We start from the raw sequence: 7,387 nt of genomic DNA on the forward strand, positions 1-7,387 counted from the left end.
ATTGATTTGGAAAAATTAACTGAAAGATTAAAGAGGGTGCCAAAGACCTGGAGAAGCGACATAATCGCTGGGAAAGCCTGTTCGGGGTTCACAACGAATAATAAAACATCATCAGCAAATGCCGCCAGTTGGTGTGAATTGGAGACAATCTGAATCCCTTTCACCTCATCTGATCGCATGAAAGCCTGTAGAAGTGATTCGATAACAAGGAGAAAAAGCAGTGGGGACAGTGTTCAGCCCTGCCGGGTCCCGTTGGTTATATCAAATGGAGGGGAAAGAGTGCCGTTAACCAATACCTGGGCCGTCAGATTGTTATACATAGCCATTACTCCACTTATAAATGTTGAAGGGATTCCAAATTTAGACAGTACCTGGGACATAAATAGCCAATCAACCATATCAAAAGCCTTTTCGGCATCCATGCTGAGTAAGACTAAAAGTAGTACAGAACTTCTATCTAATTGCAGAAGTTGGATTACTTTTGAGATATTATTCTTCCCTTCTCTCCTAGGGGCAAACCCTACCTGTTCCCGCGAAATAAGATCTGGCAAAAAGGCATTCAATCTATTTGCCAGCATTTTGGCATCTAGCTTAAAGGGAAAAAATAGAGGATGATTGTCCTTATTCATGTAGTTTTGGATAAAAACAGTCTTTTCATAAAATAGTAACCTCAAGGTGGAGGGTTAATGGATGATAAAATAATGCGTCTTTATCCTTATCTCCCCATGGGATAGTCTTTATTTTGAGATAATATCCTCTGGATAGGAGATAATTGGATATAATGCGCCTTATGTCTCCTTTTATATAGTCACCGCTATGAGATGGAAGATAAATGATGCGCCTTGTAGATACATATAGCTGTCAGTCGATTTTCATAAAACAGCATGCATGTACATTTGTAATTTGTATGTAGCAATATATATCGTTGTACTTCTTATGCTAGGCTGTGGGAAGAAGGGATGTTTTGTGCCTGAGTGCGGCGTCCCGCACTGTCTCTGGCTACAGAGGTCACTTACCCTTCACCCAGCGCTGCTGTGTTCGGTCCTCTGGCGGTGATCAGCTCTCCTTTGGCGGCTATCTCGAATCACTTCGCTGGGCGGCGTCTGCTGTCCCCGACGTTCAGAGATCCCATAGCTTTCTACTGGGCATGCGCGGGATCTCGGAACGTCGGGGACAGCAGAAGCCGCCCAGCGAAGTGAATATTGATAAGCTGGGCGGCGTTTCAAAACGGCAGTTGGGGCGAGGCTGGCTGGGCGCAAGTGAAGCTGAAACGCTGCCCCTTGGGCAGAAAGAAGACGATTCTATCAGGTTATAAAACATGAGTTTACTGTATTTATAAGGTGGACAGTGGGTATACTTATATGATTTTAATACACATTAGAAGACCTGTGCAGTCATATATATAGCTAAATATGCTTATTGGGCCTGTCAGTGTCCCTTTAAGGTCATTTATTAAGGAGTGAAATTGGTCGATAGTTGGAACAGAGGGAATGGTCTTTATTGGGTTTTGGGATAATGGAGATTTGAGCTGAGAGCATACTGTAGATTTGTTAAACAGCTGTCCGCCCAGTGCAGCGTTACAAACCACCAGTAGGCAGGGTAGAAGTATTGTTTTGAATGAGTTATAATAGTAAATGGGTAGGCCATCTGGGTCGGGGCTTTTATTTGTGGGTGACTTTTAATGCTGTTTGTAGCTCTAAAAATGAGAAGGGGCGTTCTAGCATTTGGGCTTGCTCTGGCAATAAGAAGGGCAAGCATAATGATTTAAGCAAATCCTGTATTTGCTTAGTTTTACTTACACGTTGAGAGAACGTTAATGGTTCTTGTAGGCAGGGCTTTTTTTCTCAGAGAAAAGGTGGTGGAACTCACCCCCCCTCCCCTGGCCACGCCCCTACCCAACCCTAGGACCGCCCCCTACCCACCCCTAAGACCGCCCCCTACCCACCCCTAAGACCGCCCCCTACCCACCCCTAAGACCGCCCCCTCTACCCAACCCTAGGACCGCAAGTAAAATTTGGGGGGGGGGGGGGCCTATAAAAGTCCAGCCCAGCAAAGAAACCCCCCAGATGGGGATGGCACTGGATCTGGGGATGGCACTGTTAATGGGGGGATCTGAGGATGGCACTGTTATGGGGTGGAGGATCTGGGGATGGCATCCACAGATCCCCCATCCTATAACAGTGCCATCCACAGACCCCCCTTCCCCATCCTATAACAGTGCCATCCACAGACCCCCCACCCCATAACAGTGCCATCCACAGACCCCCCACCCCATAACAGTGCCATCCACAGACCCCCCCCACCCCATAACAGTGCCATCCACACACCCCCCCACACCCCATAACAGTGCCATCCACACACCCCCCCACCCCATAACAGTGCCATCCACAAACCCCCCCACCCCATAACAGTGCCATCCACAAACCCCCCCCACCCCATAACAGTGCCATCCACAAACCCCCCCACCCCATAACAGTGCCATCCACAGACCCCCCCACCCCATAACAGTGCCATCCAGAGACCCCCCCACCCCATAACAGTGCCATCCACAGACACCCCCACCCCATAACAGTGCCATCCAGAGACCCCCCCACCCCATAACAGTGCCATCCACAAACCCCCCCACCCCATAACAGTGCCATCCATAGACCCCCCCCACCCCATAACAGTGCCATCCACAGACCCCCCCCCACCCCATAACAGTGCCATTCACAGACCCCCCCCACCCCATAACAGTGTCATCCACAGACCCCCCATTGCCGCTCCAGTACAGTTATACAATGTGTAATGAAATGAATAATGATTCCTGCTGCCCCTCAGTAGTATAACATTCAATGTATTTGTACTCACAGCCGGCTACTGACATCGTAATCCAGGCCGGCCGGGCAGACGAGCGGCAGCGTCACTGACTGACGTCACGTGAGTGCGCTGCCTACTTTATGAATGAAGCAGGCGGCCCAGGCAGGTGACGTCAGTCAGTGACGCTGCCGCTCGTCTACCCGGCCGGCCTGGATTACGATGTCAGTAGCCGGCTGTGAGTACAAATACATTGAATGTTATACTACTGAGGGGCAGCAGGAATCATTATTCATTTCATTAAACATTTTATAAGTCTCTACTGGAGCTGTGGGGCCGGAGCACAGTGAACGCACCGGCACCCAGCTCCTCCTCCCAGTCCCTCCCCGCTGATACATCGCAGCTTGCGATGTCAAAAGGTGGCGGAACGCCGTTCCGGTGCGTTCCGCCAGAAAAAAAAGCCCTGCTTGTAGGTTATAAAGTTTACTGTAGTAATCGCAGAACTGTTTCGCTATTAAATCCGTTTTACGGTATTCTTGGGAATCAGCAGATTTAGGCCTCATGCACACGACAGTATTTTTTTACGGTCCGCAAAACGGGTTTCTGTGATCCGTGTCAGTTTTTTATTCCGTGTGTCTTCCTTGATTTTTGGACGATCACCAGACAAGAAAAGTGAAAAAAAAATCTAAGTCAAGTTTGCCTTGAAAATGATAGGAAAAAAACGGACACGGATCACGGACGCGGATGACAATCTTGTGTGCCTCCGTGTTTTTTCACGGACCCATTGACTTGAATGGGTCCGCTAACCGTTGTCCGTCCAAAAAATAGGACAGGTCCTATTTTTTTGACGGACTGGAAACACGGATCACGGACGACAAACTGTGCATTTTCCGATTTTTCAACGGACCCATTGAAAGTCAATGGGTCCGCAGAAAAACACGGAAAACGGAACAACGGACACGGATTCACACAACGGTTGTGTGCATGAGGCCTTAATGAGGGAAAAAGGAGGCATAATACCTTAGATGCTTTGTTACCGTGCGCATAGTAGTTATACTGGATAAAAACAACTTGGCAGTATGATTGTTTAATAGTTTTTTCAATTCTGAATCTCAGGGTATCCAGATGTGCCAAAGTGTCTGCAGCCCTTTGTGTTGCAATTCTAAGGCAGACATCTGTCATAAGAGATCCTGAATTTTTGTCTGTCTATTTCTTAACATATGCCCCCAGGGCAATAAAATGACCTCTCACGACTGACTTGTGGGCGTCCCACAATACTGAATCTAAGAGGTCAGGGGATTCATTCAAACGGAAATATTCTGCTTGGTGATCAAAGTTTCATTTAATCACCATCTAAACTCCGACTTCTGCATAGTTGGTATTACAATATTAAAGAAAACCGATGCGTGATCAGATAAAAGTATATTTCCTATTTGGGAAGAAATGCAGTGTTGAAGGGTTTGGGCTGGAAATAAAATATAGTCCAATTTTTGGTAACTGAGAAATAGGTAAAGTTTATAATTTAAGTGCATTGCTTGTCACACATCTACTAAGCCTTGAAAGGAGAGAGCATTTTTAACCTTGCTGGAGACTCAGTCGAACAATCTAGGCCAGGGCCACATTTAAGTCACCTCCTAAGCATAATTGTGCCTTCAACATATTCACCAAATTGAGCGATGGCATCACTGAGCCATTGCTCTTGTGGAGAATTTGGCACGTATATGTGCCCAAATATAATCAGCTGAGGGCCTATGGTTCCTTTAACCCCTTCCCGATCAGTGGGAAGTGACTTCCTGACCAGCGTTGTAGTACTACGGCGCGCTGATTGGGCGGAAACAGGAGCTGCGCCCGCCCAATCAGCTGCAGGGGTCCAGCTGTTCCAGCTAGCCGGACCCTTGCTGTATTCTCCGGCATCGGTGAAAACACTGATGCCAGCGCATTAACCCTCACTATGCCGCAGTCAGCGATGACCACGGCATATGCGGGGTGTGTGGAGGGAGGGAGCTCCATCCCCATCGGGTCCCCGTGCTGCAGCCTTTCTTAGGCATTATATATTACAAGAAAATTTAGACTAGAACCTTCAGAATCACAGGTGCATATCCATGAAGCAAACATGATTATAAAAAAGAAAATGGCTGCACACCATAATACATACAAACAATAGAGCTAAGAAACGGGGATCATTCTAAATAAAAGTGGTATAATACCTACTATAAATGAGTCAATGGAAGCTCTTAGCACACATATTTGATCAAACGTGTGTCTGGCCAATCTACCAGGCGTCAAGGTGGCTTCCGCAGATGGGTCCCTAACACTAGAATACTGCCTCTCTTTGGACTTACCTAAGCCTACAATATTCAGGGCAGTGTAGGAACCAGCTACATAAGTACTCTGCTCAGAAGTCCCAGGTAGATGGGCGTGTTCAGTCTAAAAGAGGCGCTACCCTCAATTGCTCAGTATTTCTTAGGCATTGTGATTGCCTTCCCTGTTAGCCTGTGAGAGCCAGCCCCCTAGATCTCGCAGGCAGGAAGGCTGTAAGTGTATTACACTCAGTGATACACTTACAGCCAATGCATTGTAATGCATTGTATGGGCGATGAGACCCCAAAAAGTTGGGGAGAAAAAAAAAGTTAAAATAAAGTTTTGCATAATAATGATTTTTTTTTTTATTCAAGTAAAAAAAATTAAGTAATACATTTTTTTTTAAAAATAGGGTGGAAAAAAGAAAAGTACGGTAGACATATTCGGTATCGCCACGTCCGTATTGACCGGCCCTATAAAAAGATCACCCCGTGAACATTGTAAAAAAATTTTTTTTTTAAATGCCATTTTTTGGTCACCTTCCCTTGCAAAAAGTGTAATACCAAGCGATCAAAAAGTTGTTTGTACTCCAAAATGGTACCAATCAAACCGTCATCTCATCCCGCAAAAAATTTGCTGCTTCCTAAGACAATCGCTCAAAAAAAAAAAAATATGGCTCTCAAAATATGGCAACACAAACATTTTTCTTTTGAAAAATGTTTTTACCGTGTAAAACTTAACAAAAATAAAAATAATAAACACAAAATTGTACCAATCAAACCATTTAAAAAATATGGCTTTTACTGTGTAAAACTTGACGAAAATAAAAATAGGCATATTAGGTATCGCCGCAATATAAAAATATTGCATGACCTACCCAGTCAGGTGAACGCTGTCAAAATAAATAAAAACTGTGCCAGAACAGTCATTTTTTGTCACCTCCCCTTATAAAATTTGTATTATCGATTGACCAAAAAGTCATATGTACCCCAAAATGGTTCCAATTAAAACGTCACCTCAGCCTGCAAAAAATGAACCTTGACATGAGACAATCACTTAAAAAATAAACCAATGGCGCCCATAAACCAATCTATCAAAATCTGTGTTGTAAAAAGCCATGTAGTGCTCCTTCCGTTCTGAGTCCTACCATGTGCCCCTACAGTAGTTTACCACCACATATGGGGTGTTGCCGTATTCAGGAGAAAATGGGTAACAAATTATGGGTTGCTTTTTCTCCTGTTGCTCTTTGTGAAAATGAAAAATTTGGGGCTAAAGCAACATTTTATTGGAAGAAATGAAACTTTTCATTTTCAAGTGTTTCCAAATTCCATAAAATGCTTATGCGGTCAAAGTGCTCAGTACACTCCTTAATAACTTTTTAAGTGGTGTAGTTTTCAAAATGGGGTCACTTTTTAGAGTTTCCACTGTAGGGGTAGGTCAGGGTCTCTTCAAATACAAAATGGTGCCCAAAAACCATTCTAGCAAAATCTGCCTCCAAAATCCATATGGCGTTCCTTTCCTTTTGAGCACTGCCATGTGCCCCGACAGCAGTTTACTACCACATATGGGGTATTTCTGTAAACTGCAGAATCAGAGTAATGTATATTGAGGTTTATTTTGCTGTTAACCCTTTCTGTTGTTGCAAGACAAAATTGAATAACATGAAAAATCTGCAAAAAAAATGAAATGTTGTAATTTTGCCTCCAATTTCCTTTAATTCTTGTGGAACACCTAAAGGGTTAAGAAACCTTGTAACATCAGTTTTGAATAATTTGAGGGGTGTAGTTTCTGAAAAGAGGTGATTTTTGGGTGGTTTCCATTACGTAAGCCCCTTAAAATCACTTTATATCTGAATTGGTGCTTAAAAAAATGGTTTTGGAAATGTTCTTGAAAGTTTTAAAAATGGCTTTTACAAAATTATGCCAACATAAAGTAGACATATGGGGAATGATGACTGATAACTATTTTATGAGGCATTACTATGTCTTAAGAGTATAGAAATTCAAATTTCGAAAAATTGTGAATTTTTCTAAATTTTTGGTAAATTTTAAGATTTTTTGTTTTAGAAATAAAGGAAAAATATATTGACTCAAATCTACCACTGTCATTGAGTACAATGTGTCACGAGAAAACAATCTAAGAATGGCTAATTTACAGGTATCTACCTTGCTCCAAAGAAACGGAGCCAGATATGTCACAAGAAAAAAAGTTAATGTTCTTATACTGTACAAGAATCCCACTTCTGCTTCAACCATATACCAAAGAAGTCTCATTTGTTATATAATCAATG

This window comes from Bufo bufo, chromosome 6 (genome assembly GCF_905171765.1).
Source record: "Bufo bufo chromosome 6, aBufBuf1.1, whole genome shotgun sequence".
Lineage (NCBI taxonomy): Eukaryota > Metazoa > Chordata > Amphibia > Anura > Bufonidae > Bufo > Bufo bufo.